At 48.9% G+C, this 24,457-nt stretch overlaps 1 protein-coding gene across 5 annotated transcripts in view; it reads left to right on the top strand.

The window, feature by feature from the left end:
• The first annotated feature begins 1,262 nt into the window (after window positions 1–1,262).
• chl1b (cell adhesion molecule L1-like b) overlaps window positions 1,263–24,457 on the top strand; it is a 67,189-nt gene continuing 43,994 nt past the window's right edge. For 4 of the 5 annotated variants that reach the window (XM_086197456.1, XM_086197487.1, XM_086197497.1 and 1 more), the window contains exon 1: window positions 1,263–1,364. The gene's annotated coding sequence lies outside the window, so the exon portion shown is untranslated. The remainder of the gene's footprint in view (window positions 1,365–24,457) is intronic. The other variant, XM_086197467.1, reaches the window with a different exon arrangement.

The following is a 24,457-nucleotide window of genomic DNA, read 5'->3' on the forward strand; positions in this document are numbered from 1 at the left end:
TGTAGCAGTGCGTATCAGTATAGCTAGCATGTAGCAGTGCGTATCAGTATAGCTAGCGTGTAGCAGTGTGAAGCAGTATAGCTAGCGTGTAGCAGTGCGTATCAGTATAGCTAGTGTGCAGCAAGGTGTAGCAGTGCGTATCAGTATAGCTAGCGTGTAGCAGTGCGTATCAGTATAGCTAGCATATAGCAGTGCGTATCAGTATAGCTAGTGTGTAGCAGTGTGAAGCAGTGTGTAGCAGTGCGTATCAGTATAGCTAGTGTGTAGCAGTGTGTATCTGTATAGTTAGCGTGTAGCAGTGTGTAGCAGTGCGTATCAGTATAGCTAGCATGTAGCAGTGCGTATCAGTATAGCTAGCGTGTAGCAGTGTGAAGCAGTATAGCTAGCGTGTAGCAGTGCGTATCAGTATAGCTAGTGTGCAGCAAGGTGTAGCAGTGCGTATCAGTATAGCTAGCGTGTAGCAGTGCGTATCAGTATAGCTAGCATATAGCAGTGCGTATCAGTATAGCTAGTGTGTAGCAGTGTGAAGCAATGTGTAGCAGTGCGTATCAGTATAGCTAGTGTGTAGCAGTGCGTATTTGTATAGCTCGTGTGTAGCATTGTGTATCAGTATAGCTCGTGTGTAGCAGTGTGTATCAGTATAGCTTGTGTGTAGCAGTGCCAATCAGTATAGCTTGTGTGTAGCAGTGCGTATCTGTATAGCTTGTGTGTAGCAGTGCGTATCTGTATAGATTGTGTGTAGCAGTGCGTATAAACTCCTGTGCAGTATAAATACATATGGGGTATGAGTACATGTGCAGTATAAATACATGTAGAGTATGAATACATGTGCAGTATAAATGGAGGTGGAGAAGAAGTACCCGTGCAGTAGAAGTACTGCAGGTCATCAGCTCCAGCAGTACCTGCCACTAGCACAGCTCGAACAGCCCCAACGTCCACATGATATCAGATCATCCGTTCATGGCCCCCCAGGCCCCGGATAATGTGGCTGTCGTGTTTGGGGGTGGGGGAGGCGCCTCTCCCGTCACATCGCGGGGAAGTTGCGCGCAGGTCCCCGCGTTGCCATGGGGTGGGGGCCCTAAACCCTATTGACGCGTTAGGGTCGCTTCTTTTCTTCCACTCACTCTTTGTGGAGGAGGAGGAGCAGGAGCAGGAGGAAAGTGCTATTAGTTGTTGGTCCAGAGGCGGGAGGGGGCGGGGGGCGGCGGGAGCAGGCAGCGGCATCCAGAGGCGGGGAGGAGGAACGTTCCTTCTCACACCAACCCCGAGCGAGGCGGAGCGGAGCGGAGCCGCACTTCTTCCTCCTCCTCCGCAGGACCTGCTTCAACTTTCTGACCGCAGCCGCGACATGACTTGCTCCTGAGGTGAGTTCCTCCGTTTTTCCTCCGTTCGACGTCATCACCGTCCGTCTGTAAGTTGGTACCTGAGAGGCAGGTGCGGCTCGCTCATCTCAGGGCTGTGGTGTTGGGCTGCAGCTCCAACGGTGAACAGAAACCAGCAGAAACCTCCACAGCCCTTAGACTTTGTGGGGATGTTGGATTTCTTTCTGCCAGTATTTTTACTAACACAGGTATTTACCAGCATCAGAAGTTTGCATGTACTCACATTGTTGAGGGGAACGTGCTTTAATCTCTAAACGTTTGAATGAATCCTGTCCTTCCCATCATGAGGAAACGGTGGGATTCCTTCAAACCTGAGCCTTGAGTGCATTTATGGACTAGACTTTGATGCATTAAAACGGCCAGCCGCTGATTTCATCACCTCCCACCTCCTCCTCCGCCGGCTACAGCTCAGATTAGGCAGAGCAGGTGAACACAGGCGCCCCTGGAACATTCGATTTAAATGAAAAAGTGAAAATGATTGTTTTTCTGAGCAGACAATATTGATCACTGATTGAGAATTACACTTCTTTACAACTACACCACCCACAACCCACCATCACGTCGGTGGTTTGTTTCTGTGGTGAACAACATCCTGTGTTAGTACTGAAGGCTGCAACCAGGGATGTTTCCCTTCCACCAGCAATGCTCCTCACGAAAACCCTCAGAAAAAATCATTCTTTTATCACAAAGTTTTTAAGGACAAATTCCTTCCAACACTGAAAGGTCTATGCTTTCACGTCACCACTGAGTCGTCTGCCTGAGCGGTCAACAAGGTCCGTATCGGCTCAATAACGGCGCCCGTATCAGCTCTGTATCGGTGCCCATATTGGCTCCACTTTCGGCTCTGTATCGGCTCCACTTTCGGCTCCGTATAGGCTCCAGTTTTGGCTCCGTATCGGCTCCAGTTTTGGCTCCGTATCGGCTCCAGTTTTGGCTCCGTATCGGCTCCAGTTTTGGCTCCGTATCGGATCCAGTTTTGGCTCCGTATCGGCTCCAGTTTTGGCTCTGTATCAGCTCCAGTTTCGGCCCCTATCAGCTCCAGTTTTGGCTCCGTATCGGATCCAGTTTTGGCTCTGTATCAGCTCCAGTTTCGGCCCCTATCAGCTCCAGTTTTGGCTCCGTATCGGCTACAATTTTGGCTCTGTATCAGCTCCAGTTTCGGCGCCTATCGGCTCCAATTTCGGCTCCGTATAGGCTCTGTCTCGGCTCCGGTTTCGGGCTCTGTATCAGCTCTGGTTTCGGCTCCGTATCGGCTCCAGTTTCGGCTCCGTATCGGCTCCGGTTTCGGCTCCGTATCGGCTCCAGTATCGGCTCTGTATCGGCACATCTCCAGCTCTCGTAGCCCAGTCGTGTGTAACGGCGTTGCTCAACTCCTCTGTGGGCAGATTTCAACGTAGCGATGCTGATTTCTTCCAGTGCTGCGAGGCTGTGAGTGCTGAGACTCTGGAATGTTTCTAACAGGCTTTTTTACTCAGCATGCAGATTTGATGCTCTCTCCCAGACCGTCCGGCTCACGTCTCTCGTGTGTGTTTTACAGGCCTGTTGTAGCCGTCACCACGCAGAAGCGCACCGCTCTCTGCCGTTGCGCTAACATACCACACGAGCTCTGGTGATTGATGAGACGTGAGCGAGTGTGATTAAAGTCACATTAAAGGCAGGAAATCAGAAGATTGCCTCGGCGGTGGCTGCTTACAGCTTTTGTGATTGATTCTGCCGTGGATGAAACAGTTGGCTGGTGTGTTTGCTGCATTTAGAACTCAGATGCATCTCACAGGGTTAACACAGCGATTCCCTTCATATGAATATTCACTCTGTATGCAAATGTTGATTTCATCCGTGTTGTTGAGTGGCGTCCCGTAGAGGGAAACCAGGAAACACAGAAACCTTTCATTCTTTACCCATAATTTGATGTTTGTATTCCTTCTGATGGATCTGGCTTCATTCTCAGTTTGCCCTATATTGTTAGCAACATGCTTTGTGGCACATTTCCCATAAATGTAGATGTATCTAGTGTAGAAAACACTCCCATCGGTCCCCCCAGCACTTGGATATGGAGCAGGCTGGTTTTGGGCGGGTGATATTCAGAAGGATTCCTCACACGCGTGAACAGAACCCTCAGAGGACGCTTCTCATGCCTGAGATTCAGTCCGTAACCTCGCATCACATGACCTGGTCACTCAATGCTATGACGTAGGCGGCTAACAAGCAATTCAACTGTCATGAAACTTTCCAAGTTCCATTCTTTCATTCTTCAACCTGTGAAACTGACAGTAGATGAAAGCTGGCAGCGCCTGCCTTTCTTCCACCAGCACAGAAATGAACTTGTTCAAGTCTCATGTTGTGCAACACTTTAACCAGACAGAGGAGAGCAACAGCACCCAACTTGAGTTCCCTTGTCAGACAAACCCAGTCAGAAGCAGAGCAGCTAGGTACTGATCTTCCTTCACCATGGAAGCGACTCAGTGGGAATATTTCCTGAATCAGAGCAAAAACTGCAGTAGTGAGTAGGATTATGGGTGCTGAGTGTTGAGTACATGCAGTCAGCCATTGTTGTAGCACATGACAGCTTGCCATCATCTGGAGCCGCCCCTGAAGACAAGACGGCTCTCACAGATTTAACATTCACACCCACCAGGTGAGGTGCCTGGCTTTCATTTCTAGGCCAAAGACAGAGAGCCTAATAGCGCCCGTCATCACACGCGGCCCCCAGCCTCTCTGTATTCAGGGCAGTGGTGCTTTGTGTCCAGAAGTAGGTCGAATGCTTCTCACCAAACAATTTGAGCGAGAGCCAGTAATTGGACGAGCAAAGCGTCGACCATCTCCCAGCTGGTCCATGTCAGCCAGCCCTCTTAATATGCAGCTCCAACCTGATGCATTTCATGGGCCTTTTTCCTTCCTTTTAATCATTTAGATTACAAAATGCAGGGAGATAGAAGGTCCTTTGTAAGAGCAGACAGGCTGGTTTCTCTGGGCGCGCTGTGAATCCACTACCTGCTCGGATCGGCTCTCTGACACACACACGAACGCACAAACCACACCGAGGGGGGAGCATGTGAGAGGTAAAGCCTGGCTGGGATTTTGGCCTCACCTGAACATACAGGTGTGTGGCGGTATGGCGACAGAGCTCCTCCTCTGCGTCTCTGCTGTATTCACCTGCCTGGTAACAAGATGGTCCGATGCCTGCGTGAGAGCCAGAGTTGCTCCAAGCGTCAGCAAACCAAGTCCACGCTGAAAGACCCTCGACTGGAAGCCACATCTCCCATATTTGACGTGTTGATTGATACACTGCAGCCCGTAGTCTCTTATCAGCCTCGGCGGTGTAATTTCAGGCTCTAATTCGCCCTGTCGGATGGATTCTGGAGCATCAGACGGCTTGTAGCGATAAGAAGCAGTGAGCTGCAGACACTTGCTGCTTCAGATCTAATTGTCAGTGTGAGCGTGGTGTTATCAGCTGATCTGCTGCTGGAGGCCATGAAGAACTGGGGCTGTTTTAGAATGAGGCTAGTTACAGGTTCACTGGCGTGGAGCAGCAGCGTCGTGCTGATGCCTGCTGGGATTGCGGAGCAGTAGATGTGGCTGGAGCTGTGTCACGATTAAAGCTGCACAGTGTCGGAGTTTTGATGACGACCTGACGTACAGATGAACTTGAGGAGATGTTTCACTGGAGTAGGGGGCTCTGATCCTGCAGCGCACCCTCCGAGGGACTGAGGGTCTTTTGATTCTTGCATCAGTACATTCAGAGGCAGTCTTTTATTCTACTATACGTCCATTAGAGTGTCACGATACCAGATGTTCTAACTCAGTACTGCTACCCGGGATAATACTAGACACTCCAGAAATATTCAACTGTTGCATCATTTTAGTCTGTGCTGGTGCAGTTGAATCAGAAGCCAAGGTTCCCTGCAGTGTAAAGAGGGATCTGATCCACGTGTAGTCTCATGTTCTCATGTACGCTGCAGTCCAGATGTGGTGCCATGTCCAGCTGCTGCTCGTCAGAGTAGGTGGGAAGGCTGCGCGTGCGTCTGTCCGGCTGATGCGTGGCGTTTCTCAGCTTAGATCTTGAACATTAACAGAAACCTGCTTGACGAACGTTGAGGGGTGTTGTTTCATCATTAGCTACCAGCTTCTCAACAAGCTGGGCTAACGGCCAGAGCTAGCATGGCTAAAGCTAATGTTGTGGTCAACGTTCATGATAAATGTGCCTCTCCAAAGTCCTCCTTCCTAAAATGCGTCACCAGGCTTGACGTGCGACTGGACAGCGTCGCCGCCTCTGTGGCAGCGTTGTGACGTTTTCCTTGCAAATGGAACTTTTGTCCAGTTGTCCATCTCCCACCACAGCAGGTCACCAGCAGCGTCACACCTTAGTGGCCTGTTCAATCATTTGTCATTGGCCAGTTGTGCAGTAAGACGGCCTCCCGGTCCAGGTGAGTGTCAGCGGTGATGTGAGTGGCAGGTGCAGCAGGAAGGTGTGCAGCCGCGTGCTGCAGCGCTGGGCCGCCACTGCCCCCCCCGTGCCTGCCCCCCCCCATGCCTGACCCCCCACCACCAGCACCCCCTTCCATGTTTGTCACAGATGACAGCCAGAGAAGACACATTCCAGCCAGTATGTTCTGGAAATGTGTTTGGCGACATGAAATATTCATTTCCTGCCTGGCGGAGCGCGTATTCATCTATCACATTATTTGTGAGAGCTGCTCGTGGTTCAGGGGCGCTGGAAATCTTCCTCTGAAGAGGGGAGAGAGATGAGAAGTGCTGATCATCAGAATCAAGGTTTTATTCTGATCTCCCTCACATCTCCTGATCAGCGGCTCCACCGACAATTAATGTGTCGGGTTGATGTTGAAGGACACACCGGCGGGTTCAGAGGTCACGAGCGTTGACTTGGGCTCTCACACCCCCAACATTTTAGGTTGGGGCTCTGATCCTGCAGCGCACCCTCCGAGGGACTGAGGGTCTTTTGATTCTTGCATCAGTACATTCAGAGGCAGTCTTTTATTCTACTATATGTCCATTAGAGTGTCACGATACCAGATGTTCTAACTCAGTACTGCTACCCGGGATAATACTAGACACTCCAGAAATATTCAACTGTTGTCTGTCGCCTTGAGTGTATTAAAGGGTGTGTGTGTCCTACGTGTACACACATCCTCCACTAGTTGCCTTTTTATGCTTTACGGAGGCTGTTTGTGATGTTGGAAACGTCTGAGATGTGATTTGTGCTGTTTTTCTGCCTCATATTGCGTCAATGTTGCACGTTTAACCCTCCAGCGTCTCTGCCACCAATTTCAGTGTTGTTGCTTCTGACTTCTTCCTATTTAAACTGGAGGAATTCTGTAAAATGAAGACAAAGACAAAAATAAAGATGATATTTTGGGCTGTTTGAGAAAGTATGCTGCTGTGTATTGACTGCAGAACTCATCGGGTTTATTCATCAGTGTAGATTATGCTCACATAAAAGCCATAACCAATAAAGAGAACCAGAGAAGGGGCAGATTTTATGAGAGCTAATTCGATTCCTCTGCGCGCTGATTGATTCTGACTGGTCTCGTAATGCTGGTGTGTGTCTGCTCAGATTGATGCGGCTGCTGGTGCGTCACATCCTCCAGCTCAGTGTTTATGTTAAAAAGCTTGGTAAAACAGGGGCAACACTGCCGTAAGATCCTCCAAGGGACCACAAACATGACAGCCATGCCTGCAAGAGTGAGAAGTTATTGCCCTTAAGTCACCAGGACACAGGGACGATTTCCATTTCAATTGCAGGCTCAATTTGAGGGAACTCATGCATACAGAGGTGAGGCGGACAAAGAGGCCTGGAATAAAAGTGACAAATGTAAAGAATAGAGCAGTGGAGCTGGTATCATTGGCTTTGTGTCCCATGAAGGGTATTGTGTGTGGCTGCTGGGATAAGGCTACGAGGAGACCCCAGGGACATGGAAGTGAAGGGCACTGAAGACGAGGCAGGACACGCGTGACAGGCAGGGGACACAGAGGACGCAGCACAGACGTGCAACACGCCTCTGCCCGTACTCCTCTGATTGAATTGCTCATCACAGTCCGTCTCCAAAGGTGGCGTCTTGAAATTGTTCGTTTGGTCCAACAGATATAAAAAAGACCCGAATATTCAATGTAGGATGGAATGAAACACACAAGCCTGGACCGTCACCACGCACGAGAGTCAAGTACGAGTTGTGGTCTGATGTGCAAACGTGAAAACACTTCAGTGGTGCAGAGGGGATTTGAGGTTATCGTCAGTTTTGCAGGTCTGCAGCAAACTGAAGACTGAGACAGGCTCGACAGCGGGTCAACTTGGATTAAAACCACAATTTCGGAAGCATTGATGCAAATGCTGAAGTCCAGAGCAAACGTTAGTCTTTGAACACATGACTTCAGCGCCGCCGCCACCAGCTTCAGGCTTCATCTGCCCCTGGCCTGACGACATTCGTAGTCTGGTTCAGCTGCTTGCTACCAACCGCCATTTTGAAGATGTAGAAATGATTTGAAATTCTCTGGGGGCTGGACTTTTGACATGTTTTATTACACATTGTTTCTTCCAGGTCTTCATCGTCATCATCTAGAGGATGTACACCTCCTCCTTCATGGCATGGCTTCCTTCCTTCCTTTCTTATGTGATTAACAGGTTTATTATTTTGGTTTGGCTTTTTTTTTTTTTTCACTTGTGTCATGAAGACTGTTACTCTGATGTTGGACGAGATGAACTAACCAGCAGTAATGGACCTGGTCCCCAGACTGTAGAACGTTCCCCCACCTGAGTGGGCCTGGTGCGGCACCACAGGTCCCCTGGAGAACCACAGCTTCTTCTTTGTGGGTTTTTGCACCCAGACCAGTAGTAGCCTAGCAGTCTGTCCTACGGTGTGGAATAGCGCCCTCTACTGCATGACAGTGAGCACATTGATCGCTGGAAAATCTCCTCAATGGCAGAGTGTTAATTTCACGATGCTCTGACAGGCGTACCCCCCCCCCACGAACAAGGCAGATGTAAGGAGATTTGTCACTTTCCGTGCTGTAACGGCGCCTTGGTCATGTGGTGTCGTGTGTTAGTAGAAGATTCTACCAGAAGCGTTTCGGTCACCAAGGACTTGAGGTCTCTGTCACTGAACGATCAACTGATAACTCAGAAGTAGGTGGATGGAATTTGGTAGGAAGATGGAACTTTGGTTGGAGAACAATAGATTTGATTTGTGAATTGATACATAACCAGATCCCCATCTGATGATGTCATAACGCCACGGCGGGGACGTCCTCTCACCCATGGCGTGAGTGTATTTGTCTCGATGTGTGAAACATGATTTGCCATTTTTGGTTAAAAGTGTTTTGTACAATCATCAGAATGAGGGTGTGACTGACACATCAGTGTGGCCAATAAGATCAGCTGATATTGGCGTGTCACTGATCTACTGGTTGATTTACGTTTCCTTTTTCCACAGAACATGTGACTCAGGGAAGGAGCGGTGTGACATGTCCAGCGTCTGTACCTCCGCTGCAAGTCTTTGATGACAACGTTTCAGGGATTGTTTCAGGTGTAGGCTTGGCTGATACCTGGGTTTCAGCGTTTTTCACTCCTACCACTGCTGCCAGCATCACATCCACCATCAGCCCCAAAAATCTGATGTCGGTCCATGATGGTGGATGATAAACTGATGAATGAAATGGGTAGCGATATTGGCGCCCATGTGTCAGACTCCTCTTACTCCCTCATATCCGCGCTGGCCCCAGAGGTCCTGTGTCTGTTGCGCCCTCATCAGAATAGCGGATGATGTGTTTCCTTTCTGTCCATGTGTGCTGATGCTGGGCGCCATATCAGCTCTGGTTTGAACGACTCGACCATGAAGCAGCTCAGCTCAGTAATCTGGAGGCACAACAACCTCCCGGGTGGAGGTAACGAACACAAGGTTACAGCCAGTCGCTGCGTTTTCAGAGATAAGGTCAAAATTATGGCGCGGTAACGTATAAAATCTCAGCCTTCCCCTCAGGTGTGTAATAGGTGGGCCATGTATGACAGGGTCGGCTTGACATCTAGAGGCCTCCCCAGGGACCTCATTAGTCCACGCCGGGCTCCGGTGGGTGCTGGGAGCGGATGGAGGAGCGTGGTGAGAACATGCGCGGGCCGGCGTCTGCTCTGCATAGTAAGAGGCTGTTTACGGGCCCGGCGAGGCCTGGAGTCAAACACAGCACTCGCCTGCAAATGGAAGATTAGAGAGCAGATCAAGCATGATTAGAATGGGGAAACAAAGAGTCGAGCTGCTGAGTGGTCAATTAGCAAAGTGGGCTAGCGCACCGGCAAGAGCTGTAATCCCTCTTTGGTTTGTGCAGCAGATGCATTGACTCCACTCGTCCTGCAGGTTCGATCATGTTAGACAACTCATGACCAAAGCTCTCATGCTCATGAATCGACCCTCATGCATGCTAGCATTTGGACAGAGACCATCCGTCCTGACTGGGCCCTTCTAAGTATTTTCCCATAATAACGTGTGAATGATTGGCAGATCTTGAATGTTTTGATGGTTGGATGAAAGCCTTCAGCTTCGTCCTTTAGCATCTCTTCTGAGCGCCAGAACTCAGCACGTCTGTTTCTCAGTGTATCACCCCAGACAGAGCAAATGTTGACTCACAGAATCTTGCCAAGCTGGTACGAATCCAACTCCATTAATCAGCTTGCGGGAGCTCCAGTCCTCATTTTTTACAAGTGTGACCCACAGACCACCAGCCATGAACTGCCAACCTTCTTGACCTCATTATTTTTATGGCTTCAGATTTTTGGTGGTAGAAACTAAGACATCTTGCTTAGCACATTTTTATGACCTCACATGGGATCACAAACGATTCCAGCTCGGAACATGTGGTTTGATTTTTGTTCAGTGGAGTATCGGGGACCTGGAAGAGGAAAGCTTGGTGCAACATTTCTGAGTGTTTTAGTCCCAGATTGGTCTCACTGGAGGGCAGCGGCAGGGTGAATGCTTCTTAATTGCATTAGCTGATCACTGTAATGCAGGATGTTGTGGACGGAACCACCACACTAAGATTCATCTCAAGTGAACTGCTCTTTGTGAACGCCAGACCATTTCAGAGCAGGAACTACTTTCCTTTTCGTACATCCTGCTTTGTCCTTTAATGAGAAGGGTGTAGACAAGAAAGATTGAATTACTTTGTGTACCTACTCATGAGTTGTATGCTCACATAATCAACATTTCCAGTGAAATTCACAGGTCTTGTATTTATTTTTCTCAAAATAGTTTTCTCTCCTCACAGAGATGCAGCTGCAGGCCCTTCTGCTGGTCATGATCCCAAACAGGGAGAAAACACTTGACTATTTTGTACAGTGTGTGCTTGTGTGTGCATGTGTACATGTGCGTGCGTGTGTGTGTGTGTGTGTACCCTTCTAAATACACAGTCACAAATAAATCCTAAAAAAGCAGTTCATTAAAAATCATCAGAGAGAAATGTCACAAAGATGGATGATGATGACACCCTTCTGTCTCACAGGTAATCGTCCTCATGCAGGCTCAGGTTGTGTCATTTTGTTTGTTTTGGATTAACCCAGTTGATAATGAAGGAATACTTCACTTAAAAATGGAAGAGAGGTGGCAGTAACGCCCCCAAACTACTGAAGTGAACCCAGACCAATTTTCAGATGCAGGGTTTGAGTGACTGTGTTTTCACGTGCTGAATATCCTCGTGGAGCGCTGACGATGGTAGCAGCCCGTTAGCTCGCTCATAGCCCGTTAGCTCGCTCGAAGTCCTTAGCATATTTATGCTAGCACACTGGTCACTGGAAAATAACTGGAGGGAGGAGCTTTGCAAACACATTAGACATCCCAGAGGTGTCGAGGGTTGATCGACAACGTCAGCACATCATCGTGTCAGCAGATGTCGTCGTAATTTTCTCACATATCGCGTTGGACCTTTGGCTCTTTGCTCATCAGGCATCATCCGTTGCTCATCATGAGGAAGTGGTAAATCAGTGCAAAGGTTGCTTTTTTTTTCAAGTTCATGGTAACTGTGTTTTTCAGTATGTAAAAAAGTGAACATTCAGTGTTGTTTTTATACAGATAATGCTGACATTGCTGAATATCAGCCAAAATGATCAGCATATTGGACATTGTTGTGCTTCCTGCTTACATAGGAAATGGTCAGACTTCCACTGACTGTCCATCACTGGACTCCAAACCTCCGTACGTGGAAAGTTTAGGAATCAGAAATATCTGTCCTGTCTCTTTCCTGGGAAGTTTGAAGCTGCTTGAGTGAGCGCTCAGATATCTGTGTGAATGTAGAGAGTGAATGTACGCCGTGTCCCTGCAGAGAGACGGGTTCATCGGCAGGGCTGGGGAGGATGTGTCTGGGCTGGCGCAGGGTCTTCGGCAGCGCTACACCTTCTCAGAGGGAGAGCTTTGCCAATTTGAAATGGCTTAAAGGCTTGGAGCAGCGGCTTTAGGAAACAAAACAGATCAATGGAGGTGATCCTGGAGAAATCCTTCTTTGATACGCCGGGCTTCAGCCTGGAAACTCTCCCACCAGCCCCCATCTGACACGGAACACAGGCGCCTGTGTCTGGGTGGATGCTGCCTCCTGACCCGCTGGTTCCGCTGGCGTGTCGTGATGCTGTGAGCAGTATGTCTTCTTCCTGGTATCCACGCCAGGGTGGTCCTCAAGCGTGTGATTCACCTTCAGCTCCCTGAGTTGCTCTGTGCACTTTGTCCTCTTTTTTAAAAAAAAACAACATACATTTGCATTTAAATTGACTTCATGCCACTGTGATTGGCTTCAGTGAGAGAGGGGTTGATGGCGCTGCCTCTGATAACAGAAGCAGGATTATGATTCAGAGGAATCTCATCCTGAACTCCAGCACAGACCACTTGCTCTTCCTCTCTTTCTTCTCAGCACTGCAGATTACCTTCTACTCAGTCATGCGTGATGGCTTTTCTCACCAGTTAATTGTTGTGTAGAGAAAGTATTGCTGCACATTTCTGCACACGGGAGAAAACTCAACAAGGACTAAAGTTGAGGAGCTGCTCCAGGTGCATGAATCTGGCTCTACTGTACCTGTGTGGAGGCGGAATACAACAAAGAACTTTGAAACTGGAAATCCTTTTGAGGATTCTACTTAGAATAATAGAAGCTGTTGATGTGACAGTTTGCCCACGCATCGACTGATGAAGAGTTGTAGTGGGACGTCCTTTGTTTATTTCTCCATCTGCCTGATCCGGCCGGTACTGGGTCATTTACCTACAAAAAACTGTGGTTTTGCTGTCAAAATAAAAGCTACAACGTTTGATCATCATAGTGGATTGTCCCAGCCGTGCAGCAGGAGCTATAAACTCAGACCTGATTGATTTTCAGGTGAGTAAACAAGCACGTATTTATTTTGAGGTGCTTGCTCGTCCTCATAAATGCCTCTCCAGTCCGTCACGTCGGTGGCGTGCGGCTGCTCTGGTGCTGAGTGGGTTTGTGTTCTCTCCGATGTCGCTAAAAGTGGGATAACACCTGCTTAGCATGGCTCTTCCCAGTCACGGTGATGTCACGTCTGTGATTTATCCACCTCATAAAAATAGTCTAAGAAGAGGCTGCAGGCACTGCGGGGGTCATGATAAATGAGGGGGGCACAGGGCTGGTGGAGTGACATGTTGACACAGGGAGCTTTCAGACAGAAAGCAAAAATAATTGACACTGTTGGCCTGGAGCCCTGTCACTTTCCTGACAGCTGATGAATGCACATGAGTTCCTCACTGTGGAACACGCTCCGACCTCCTGTTTTGAAAGGGTTTTACACCCCAGTCATCGCTGCCTAACAGCTACTTGTCCCAGCTGAGCCTCAGTTTGCACCTCGTGTTAGGATTTGTGGTCATCATCTTCTTCAGAGTGGGTGAAACACCAGCCAACCAGAGAGGGAGAGTGGGTTCACAGGTCCGACTCCGCCAGGATGTGTGTGTTCTTGCCCCCTGGTTGAGCTGTAGTTCCCTCTGGTGCACCTGCTCTTAAAACACCAGGATCTCCTCTCTGGCTAGCGCGCGGTTCCATCTGTAGCCGTCCTGGTTCCTGCTGCTGCACCGGTGGAACCAGGAGGGACCGAAGGTTGCAGGCAGGTCTGCCTCTCGTGCTCCGTGTTGAATGTCATTACTTACACATGGAGGCCTCTTAAAGTCCTGAGTGCCGCTTTTTCGTTACCACCTGCAGTGTGAAGGGCTTGAAGCAACGTGTGCCAGATGCACTGCTATTAACCCTGCACTTTGTGCCTCTCAGTGAAGGGCCGACTCTCCTGCACCGCATTCCTGCAGGACGCTGCACCTCCATGCAGGGCCCGCAACAGTTTACGCGTTTAGTTTAGTTTAAGGTTTAAGCGTCCGCAGTCATGAAGTAAACAACATTCCTGACAGGCTGTTAGTGTTCAGATCATAGTGTGTGTGTCTGTGTGTGTGTGTGTGTGTGTGTGTCTGTGTGTGTGTGAGAGAGAGGGAGAGACGGATGCTCAGTTTGTCACTTCAAGACTTGGAGAGGGGATTTTTCTTCTTCAGCCAACACAGCAGCACATTGTGTTCCATGAACATGGTGTGATAACAACAGGCAACATGAACCATTCAGAATCTCTCACACGTTCCAGATGAAGATGAGTTGATGTAGCTGCGTTATCTTTTTGTAAAATTGCACCTCTACTTTTAGTACATTGAATTGTAAAATTTGTAGTAAAGGGCAAGTTGCATCTTGAAGTACTGCAGTACTTGGTAAACAATAGACATTGTTAGTGGTTTGTTTCTTAACTGAAATCCATATTCCCTACCAACCTGTTTCAAACCCAGGCAACAGCTGGTGGTAAACACATCAGGCGTGTGTGTGTGTGTGTGTGTGTGTGTGTGTGTGTGTGTGTGTGTGTGTGTGTGTGTGCTGATGCAGATTTATAAGTCTGCATGTCATTAGTTTCCTGCTGGTGAGTAAAGCAGGAAGTGGATGGAAAAAACCCCAACATGTTACACACTCAAAAATATTTGTGGGTGTTAATCCCCTCAGAGAGAGAATTATGTGACTGGATTAAATAAAAGCATAAGAGAGAAGGAGTGTAAAAACAGGGGGAAAGGAGAACCAAAACGACTGTTCAAGGAGGAACAAATGAGAAGTCAAGCGTTTGATCTCGTTCACCAAAACAAACCAACCAAGCATCTCAAGCCTGAAATGTTGTTCTAGATTCACTGTACATGTAAGAAGTGAAGATCAAGACAGGCTGAATGAGACCTGCTCCCCTCTTCATCGGGTTGCAGATATGACATGATGTCACTTCCTGAACCTGATCATCCAATCACATTTGTTTGCTGGTGTTTAGAAGGAAGTGGGGTCCTGATGAAGCCCGTGTTTGACCCAAGCACGTGTTGGCGTGGTTGGGTTGTTGGAAGGAAGGTGCTCCAGAGCACTTGCGTGATTTTATACTGTGTGGTTTCTTCTTCTGTCTGTTACACGCGTGTTGGGGGACGTGTCCCTGTCCGACCAGCTCTGGAGCCCCAGAATGCAGAGCGCAGCAAGTCCACAGCCATCATCATTAGAGCTGCATCATTCTGCTGCCTCGGCACATTCACATCTGAGACCCCAGGGTGTGAACACATGAATTAATTCAGAGACAAATTCACGCTCCTGTCCTTCTGGAAGGCAGGACACAGGACCGTTGACGTCCCCTTGGACCGTCATCGACCGAGTCTAATTGGGGAGTTTGTCCTCGTTCATCTTCATTTAAGGGCTGGAGGAGATGGTGTTTACCTGCTTCAGTACTGAGGATGGGGGGAGTGGGAGGAGAAGTAAACTGTGACCGGGGGGGGGGGGGGGGGGGGTCCTAATTGTTTACATTCCAAAGAGATTCACAAGAACATTAAAACAACAGAACAGGAATTTTAAGGGGTTGCACTTTTACACTTCAATAGTGGAAGGAAAGAAAGATTTATGACCTGATTTTCTCAAGAAAGTGTTGAATGCAATATTTGAAAATCAATACGAGGTCACGACGGGGCACATTCATCACATTTGTTTATTCCCGCCGTCATGGGAGGAGCGTTAACTGGCGAGGGCAGAGGGAGCTGGACCCGGCGCTGCTCCTGCGGCGGCTGTATGGATCTCAGATGAACTGTGGTTGGCTGCTGCCTCGCTCGGGCGCTCCCCGCCTCCTCCCAATGTACACTTTAGAAATCAATAGGCTCTCACAGGAATTCAGCCGTGCCCCAAGAGCTTGTGCTAAATTCACTGTATGTCCTCGGTCGAAGCGATCACCATGGAGGCTGTGGTGGAAAGCCTCACTCGCTGATGTCACGGCGTGTTGGTGGTGTTTGTTTCTTGGTTCTGCAGCGTTCTCACATATATGGGGAACAGAACAGAACATTGTTCTGGAGTCACTGCTGATTCATCTGGAGTTCATGATTTATGCGCCTGAATCCAATGTGATTCAGGCAAGTAGGGCGTCATTGATGATGATTCAGCCCGTAGCTGTGCGCAGTGTCCTAGCTGATGCTGATCAATACTCACATGCCAGGAGATCAATAGCCCCCACCCCCATAGGATCCCTCTCCTATCAGGGAGAGAAAAAAGTAAAGCACTCTCAGGACGATAGCTCATCAGTTATTTCTTTCATTCCAATATTCAGAGAGCGCCGGCAGTCCTGGTCCAGGTTCATTTACGGTCTCATTCGTAGTTACTGGTGTTTGGAGCCGTGGCTCTGTTCACAACCACCGACGACTCATTTCAGCTTGATTGTCCTTGGGTAGTAAATCCAAGTGCCAGGAAACTTTTTCAAAAATAGTCTTGCACTAAAACACTCTTATATACTGCAATTAAAACTGAGACCTGACTGCATTTCATAATCCACAAAACAATAAGTCACCCCTGCCTGAGAGAGGCGTCACAACAATCCCATCGGGGGGTTTGATGTAGAACTGCGCCTTCTCTCTAACATGAAAACCCATCACGCAGTTGCAGCGTCAGTCAAAATCGTCACTTCAGATAAAATGTTTGCTGCTGTTTGGTTCACACACCTGTATTCTTCCCTGAGCCCGTCATTGTTGGTCTGACCAAACATCCGACCCTCATATGACCAAAGAATGAACAACAGCCAATCAGAGGCAGACAGGGGCGGGTCTTCATGGAGTCCGCAGCTAGCTAGCGCCCAGCTAGTTAGGTGTGATTGGGGAGGAAGAGGATCTTAAACTGAGGGGAAGCAGGACACACAGGCACAGACACACTTCACCGCATCACAATTAAGACTACAAAAATGGAGCCTGTGGCATCTGTTTACATTACTTTTCCTTTTTTTAAAGTTAATATTTAGCAAATTACATCACCAGAAAGAGTAACTGTGGTGGATGACTAACATTTCAGTAAATTAAAACTGAAGTAGGGCTGCAACTAACGACTCTTTTAGTAGTCGACTAGTCACGACTATTGAAACGATGAGTCGACTCATCAGATAATTATTAATTTTTTCTGAAATTTAGCATGAAGTTGATTTAATTATGTGGCAAATGATAATAAACACAAGAAAGATGGGTACAATGAAAAATACATCTTTTATTCAACACTGCGGATTCGAACAAAAATTAAATAAAAATGTCCTGTCTAAAACCAATGAGGCCCAGCAGAGACACAAATCCATAAATAAATAAAGCTCTGTCCATTTTTTAGGGACAGGCAAATAAATCAATCAAAATCAAGTAAAGTTTTTTGTAGCGAAAACACGCTTCTAAAATGTCCAATGTGTCCTAAAACCGTCCTGCTTGAATGTCACTTGAATCGAGTCAGACTCCGTCTCGTTCAACTGCCCGACGGGCTTCTTCAAATGTTCCTGCGTCACCGCCATGACACCAAGGTCTGCTCAGCAACCTTAGCTAGTAGTCTTTTTATTCTCCGTATCCAGGCTAAAATGCTACCAGACTTTAGAAGTTTTGGTGCGCGTACCTGATGTTGACGCTGCGTTCCTGAATGTTACCGCTCAGAGAAGAGACGCTATTGCGCATGCGCGACTCACGGCAGAGATCATAATCAAGTGAGACGCCTCACTCTGTTGGAAAAACGCGTCTGGCGAATATAGTCGACGATGGAATTTATTGCCGACTATTGCTATTATCGATTTTTGTCGACAACGTCAACTAGTCGTTGCAGCCCTAAACTGAAGCATTCAAAATGGCGTCATGGAACAGATGTTTGTAACATGGATGCTTCAGGGCCTCGAAGCTCCACCCGTTGCCATGGCAATAGAAGCTCAAGTCAGTATGGGATGGCGATTGATTGGCTCCATCAATCATCCTCACTCAGGCTGCAGGAGCATTTGACTCATGATCAAAGCACGAATCATCGTGACTTGTTGGCGGGGCCTCAACTTGATCGCCCTGTGAGTGGCAGCTGTCGTCTGACCCGTGACCACAGCCAGGCTGTGAGAACGCCGCAAAGACCTCATGTGGAGCAAGTCAAGGGGCTGGAAGCCAAACAAGGCTGGTGAGAGGAGTTTGGCCAATCACCTGAGAACCGCTGAGCTGAAGACTGTTAGTGACATCAGCAGCTTCGATGACTCACAGGTAATTAACACTGAAGCTTCGAAGGCCAGAACACGGAGCTCAGGACAAACCTGGATTGTAAAAAGAAACATGCCCGTAGTTTCGAGCAGCCCGTAGCTGAACTTTCACGTTTCTCTGCCTTGGATGTGTTCTTATTGATATCTGGACTGAATGCATCAGAACAGAAGCAGAGAAACATGAACGGCGAGCTGGCAGAGGCTGCAGTAGCTAATCCAAGGTAGTCAAGCATGTAATGTACGATTTATCTAGTTTCTGCAAGCCTCCAAATGGTTGCTAAGCCACAGCTTAGATGTGGACTCCCACATTTGAATCTTTTTATTCCTGTTGTCCTTCAGCTATAAAGGACCAGGCGGTTATCTCCATAAATTCATCACACACACGTTGGTTTTTAATCTTCTGACTGTAAAGTAGAAAAATACGAATGATTCCATCAAAGCAAAACAACTCAAAAACACCCAGCACGCCACCATGGGAACCTCGCTCACTCTGGTTGGTTTTCATCTGCTCCTGTTGTCGTCAGCCTCATCGTGGAGCCGCTGCAGAGTCCAGGGAGGCAGCAGGTAGCAGAGGAGTAGACATTAGTGTCTGGAGATGAAGGATGGCAGGCAGTCTCAGCCTGACCTCAGATCCTGCTGGGATCCCAGCGTGAGATCCAATCAAAGATCAATCAAAGCCTTCATTAATAAGGCCAACAGCAGCGAGGAGCGCCGTTCGGCTGTAATCAGCTTCTGCCGAGGGGAGACGTGCTGACATGTGAGAAGTGTGAGGGGTCATTATTCAGGCTACTGTACGTGATTGCTCCTGGAAAAGGGCATAAATCATATTCCGTCTGCTTTTATCGATTCGCTGCATTTGCACTCACCATCGTTTTAACTGAGTTGAGAACCTGCGAACACAAACATCATCTCCTAAACACACAGCTGCTGAGTTTCACGTCCTCCTGATGCTGCAGCGCTGTCATTCACTGGGAGTTGACACGGAAAAGAAACCTCTCATCTACCGTCAGCTGAGGAGAATATCTGCCAACAGATATAATAAACCTTTGTCTGCCTGAATGACCCCACACCATTGGAGCGGCCCAGTGAAGCCAGTCTGGGGGGAGCGGGCGTGCCAGCCAGTCCAGGTTGAGTTTCCATGTTGTGAAGCCAAAATGCTGAGACAAGGACCTGATAAATCACGTGGTATTTTCAGGTTATGGAACAGTTTTGAATGGGAAACAAACCAGTGAGGTGAAAATTAAGACCAAAGCTGCGTAACGTGCACTTTGATTTTAAGCTGGTTGAAATGGCGTCGGTCAGGCCGTGGTGTTCGAGGGTGTGACTCAGTGGGAGCTGAGGCGCTGCGGGTCATGACGTGATTCATCCATCATCCATGATGGTATTTGATGCATTGTTTACTTTTGTGTTATTTAAGCTTCATTGAGGCTTTAACAAAAGTTGTTGTCTTGACTCTATGAATCCCAACAATTCAAGAATAATTACTGAAACAATGAAAAAAGACGAAGTATTGTGTGAAAAACAAAGTGTTTTGAAGGAAAATGTTCCGTCACATGTTCTTTCCATGCAGCCTAAACTTCAACATGTCCCAAACAGAGCGATTGCTAAACCTTCCTTTAATGGAGTCTTTCAGGGAGGCACAGGAAGAGGAACAAATGCCTCCATTCAGTAGCGTCCAAAATGCAAATGCCGCCGGCTCTTAACACGTTTATAAGGGTTCCCATGTCACGACATGGCATCGTCCCCCTCATGGAGGATGTGGCCTGGGCCTGCATGAAGAAGCCAGACTCACATTACTGACCTTGAGAAATGTGACAGCAGGACTGCCGGGGTCCATGTCAGCACATTTTGTCACAAAGAACACGGAGGATTCTCTTCCTCTCTGTTTACGATGGAGCAGTGGTTCTGCTTCAGGGCACGTCTGAGTCCCAACCTGACCAGGAGCAAAGGTGATGTCACTGCACCTGCTCAGATTGACTTCTTGTCACTCGTTGCTTCTAAATTTAAATGATGTCAAAACAAGATTTTGTATTGACGGAACTTTCTGGAAGCAAATCCAGGGGGCAGCAGGTTTAGTGATTGCAAGGCAAAGTAATGACTTCTTATCTGTGTTTGTGCTGGGTGGCGGTGTGCAGAGCCCCCGCGCCGCCGCCGCCACCGCCACCGCCGCTGCCAATTGATTACGTGTCAGCCGCTCAAAAGTCATGTCTGCTGCGACTTTGTGGCCAAACTTGCAACAGGTCTAATGCTATATTGGCTGTTCAGAAAGATGAGAGGACATCAAAGTTCTCTCAACTCTTCCCTCCAGCTTCCATGTCGTCTCAGCAGTGGAGGGTTTAGTTCTGGACCGGACGACACTGGATTGACGCGAGGAAACCATTTAGAAGATAAGATGGAGGACGGAAGCCCCTTTAGTGTTAGTGATGAGTGACAAGCTGCCACTGTCCAGCAGGATGAACGAGTGCTGGGAGCAGGTTAGCGTGTCTCCCCCAGCAGCGGCACTGAAGGACTTTAATTACACCCTCCTGCTACTCGTGGTCGTTGCTGCCAGCGCGGAGTTGCTGCATTGTTCTCACCTGGGGAGGCGGTGTGTGTCATCACCTGGAGAAATGCTCAGATGCAGGTCTGCCAGGTTGTGTCTTTAGGTGGACAGATTGTGTTACCACGGTAACATCAAACCAGTGCAGTGTTGCGGAGGTGTGTAGATTGAGGGTAGGACCCCCCCCCCCCCACTGTTCTCCTCTGGGTGTGAGCACTGCTGACCATCCTGGTCTTCTGGTAGCAACATTAGGAACTGATCTCAGTGTCAGTGAGCGAGTCCACTGAGAAGATCAGCCCAGGTGCAGGTGACGCTGCCGCTTCAGCCTCCCAGGTGCAGGCGACGCTGCCGCTTCAGCCTCCCAGGTGCAGGCGACGCTGCCGCTTCAGCCTCCCAGGTGCAGGCGACGCTGCCGCTTCAGCCTCCCAGGTGCAGGCGACGCTGCCGCTTCAGCCTCCCAGGTGCAGGCGACGCTGCCGCTTCAGCCTCTACGCGTCCGTCGATCTCAGCTTTTAATTTATCTCAGACTTTCATTTGGACTCGTCTTCTTTTAGTTTTGTCATTCAAAGGCTGAAACTGTGTGGTACCTGATCACCATGCAGGGTCCTGCTTTGTCCATGCAGGTAAAACAGGAAGTCGTCCACTAGCTCACATTGTCTCCTTGTGCGTGGAGAGAGAGAGTGTATGGCGCAGGAACATCGTTGTGGAACTGTTCTCCCTTGGTGCAGTAGAGGGCGCTGTGCCTGGGGTTTAGCGTGGACGTCAGTTGGAGTTTAGCTCCTCTGAGCACCGCAGGTTGCAGTAGGACTCTAACCTTTGAGGTGGCTCAGGAAGAGGAGAGTCGGGGCCCACTGATATGTTCCCATATTTACTTTGTAAACACAACTCGAGACCGTGTGTCCTGGTCTGTATGAACATTCTTCTTCACCACCACATCTAAGGGCCTCTGTTCAAAGGTCTTCAGTGGTGAATTGTTTGGATTCCTGCCATGAGCCAGCAGACTGCTGTGGCTCTGGTGTGCGCCGTTGTTCTCTCGCTGCTGCGTCCTGCTCTGAGAAGACACCTTTGTTGTCTCTGGTCCCGTTCCTCTCTTTGTCAGGGTAACTGTTCCCTGCATCAGGCCCAAAGCATCCTTGCGGTGTTTATTGTGAGCCTCCTGCCGGCCCTTTGTTGAGCTCACAATGTTGTGTGCTCAGTCATCAGTTAACCTGATTACCTGTTTAAGCAGCCGCTGCACGGCGATTATCTGCTCGCCGCTGGCCAGCCTATCACTGGGCCGCAGTCCAGACCACAAAACAAATCTATCCTGCACCAGGAGGTGAAGTATCACGCTCAGCTACGGCAGCACACCTTCCCTTGTGTCAGCTGATGTCGTAGATAAAACGCCTGCAACAGTGACTTTATATTCTCTCTCTGTCCTCACGCGCCTGATGTAAGTTTGATTTTATGATCAAGTAAAGGATATTTGATGGTGCTGGGTGCTGCTCCGCCTGCCTCCTGCTGCTCCAACCACTCGCTGCCTCGTCAGACCTCCAGTAACTTTCCTTCAACCCCCAGAGAGAGCAGAGAGCTGATGAGCAGGGGGGCCTGGCCTCCTGCACCCTCAGGGCTTCAGAGGCTAAATACAGAACACGTAGAGAAACATGCAGAAGTCAAACATTTTGTAGAACCATTCAAAACAATAATTTGATTTGACAGTTATAGAACTTCACGAGGGGGCAGAGATGCCTGACAGCAGCAAGGTTCTGGTTCTGTCTGTGTAGGCTCTCTCTGGGTGCCGGCCGTTAGGTTGATTGGCAGCTCTTAATCAGCTGAAGTGGGAGTGGTCGTCGGGCTTCGTATGTGCTCAGAGTGACCCACCTCCCACTCAGTGACAGCTGGGAGAGACTCCAGCCCCCCACCACCCTGAAACAGGAAGAGTGGTGGATGGAGGGTGGAGGGTGGTGGATGGAGGGTGGCTCCTGTTCCTCTGGCTGAGGGAACTGTCCAGGTTGTCACCCTGACCCCAAACATGGGTTGGGAAATGTCTGAGTGTAGAAGTGCAGCTCTTGGTTCTCTTCAGTGACTTTAGTACAACAAACAGCGGAGCTCCGCCCACACACCCACAACACAAAGCCCCATTCTGTCTTCAGGCAGAGCTTTTGATGTCACGCTCACAAAGGCTCCAACTCCAAAGCTGCTTTCACTCTTTTTCTGATGCCCTCGATGAGCTTTCAATCTGGGAAAGATAGCTTTCCGGGCGTGTCTTGTGTCCCATGTTTGTTCCTGCTCCCTTTCAAGTGGCACCAGCTCTTACACACCTTGAGACGTGATTGGGTGAGACACGCTACAAATGTGGTTTGGTTCAGTCCCAGGATACGCGCTCTGTCCCGTGATCACATGTCCAGTCGGCTGACATCCTGCCACAGCTTTACATTGTGATTTCAGCTGCTGCTCATCAATGATGAGGTCGTGATGGAGACGGATCCTTTTATGGCGTTCAGCGTTGCACCTGAAGAGGAAACTGCCTGTTTGGCCTCAAGTCCCCACATGTTGCTTTGTCATCATGAATGTCTCTGGCACACTGTCGTTTATTACACGTCTTTCACGTGGTGGAGACGTGTGTCGGGTTGCTGCACTTCCTCAACAAGCCCCTACAGACACGCTGAATAATTTATAGGGATTTGAAGTTTTAAAGCTACACAAGTATCCTGCAGTGGCTTGGAACATAAATGGCAGGAAAATGTAACCAGACAGTGACGAGCCCAGTGCACGGAGTGAACCTGGAGGGGCTCTGTGTGGTGGTGGGGCTCCTGGTGACAGAATTGTGCTGTGGGCGACTCCACCTGAGCTAATTGGTTACCAAGAGGCTCTGAGAATCATAATTTCTGGTTTTCCCACCATATGCTGCCTTTGTTAGAGTCGAAGCGACTGAGAAATGTTTGGTTACCCTGAAGCGACGGTTCTCTTGGATGGCAGCGTTTTGGGGAGGGTCCTGTGGTAATTCGCCCCGCCACCTGCTGCACGCACACGAGAAGCACCACTCATCCACACCCGAGAGCAGCGCTCTTGCTGCTTCACTCTCCAGCAGGACTGCTCCCCTCCCTCTGCTGTGGCCAAACCAGCCACGTTCATTCATTTGCACCTCAAAACTCTCATATCTTTATCGCTTTGTTCAGAAAAGCCTGGAGACTTTAAAAGAAATAGTGTGTAACTTGAAAGTTACTTTCGGACCCCATGGATTTTTAGTCCAACTAGGTGAGCCTCACACGAGAAGCTGGCAGCTACAAGATCATGAACAGGGAAACTGTACAAATCATCTCTCACCAGCTCAGCACTCCAGAAACCCTGGCCTGAGCTGAACCTGCGCAGCTAGAAGGCTCTGGTGTGACTTCAGGAGGAACCCTGCCCTCACGCTGCCTCTGGGCCACAGGCAGCAACTGGAATCATCCTGAAGCGCTGCTGTCCTTCCACGCAGCCCAAATAACGACTGCTGCTGCTGCCACTTCACCAGAAGGGTCAATTTGTTGGTCTCTCTGTACCGCAGAACTTCCTTTGTTCTATCAAGTTTATGAAGCATTTGTGGGTGGAAAAATGAACGCTTAAAAAACAGATTAAAATGAAACATGGAATTTGGGTAAAATGACAACGTGAATCTGGGAAAAGGAAATACAATGATGTCATTTATGAAAATGTGTTGCTAAGGTCGAGAGAATATTGTGAGCCCACCCACCCACACACCCACACTCACACCCACCCACACACACTCACACTCACACACCCACACACACTCACACTCACACATACACACTCACACACACACACACACACACACACACACACACACACACACATCGAGCTGCTCATCTACTTTCTGTGTCTAGACTGAATGGCCATGAGGATAAAGCTTGAAAAGTTGTCCAGCCTATTGAAAACCATGTCTGTGGAAAAACACACACGAAGCTGGACCCTCAACACCCCAGGGCTCTACACACACACACACACACA

The sequence above is a fragment of the Aulostomus chinensis genome, chromosome 3, assembly GCF_037954235.1.
Source record: "Aulostomus chinensis isolate RoL2024-O1b breed Wild chromosome 3, RoL_Achi_v1.0, whole genome shotgun sequence".
In the NCBI taxonomy this organism is placed as follows: Eukaryota; Metazoa; Chordata; class Actinopteri; order Syngnathiformes; family Aulostomidae; genus Aulostomus; species Aulostomus chinensis.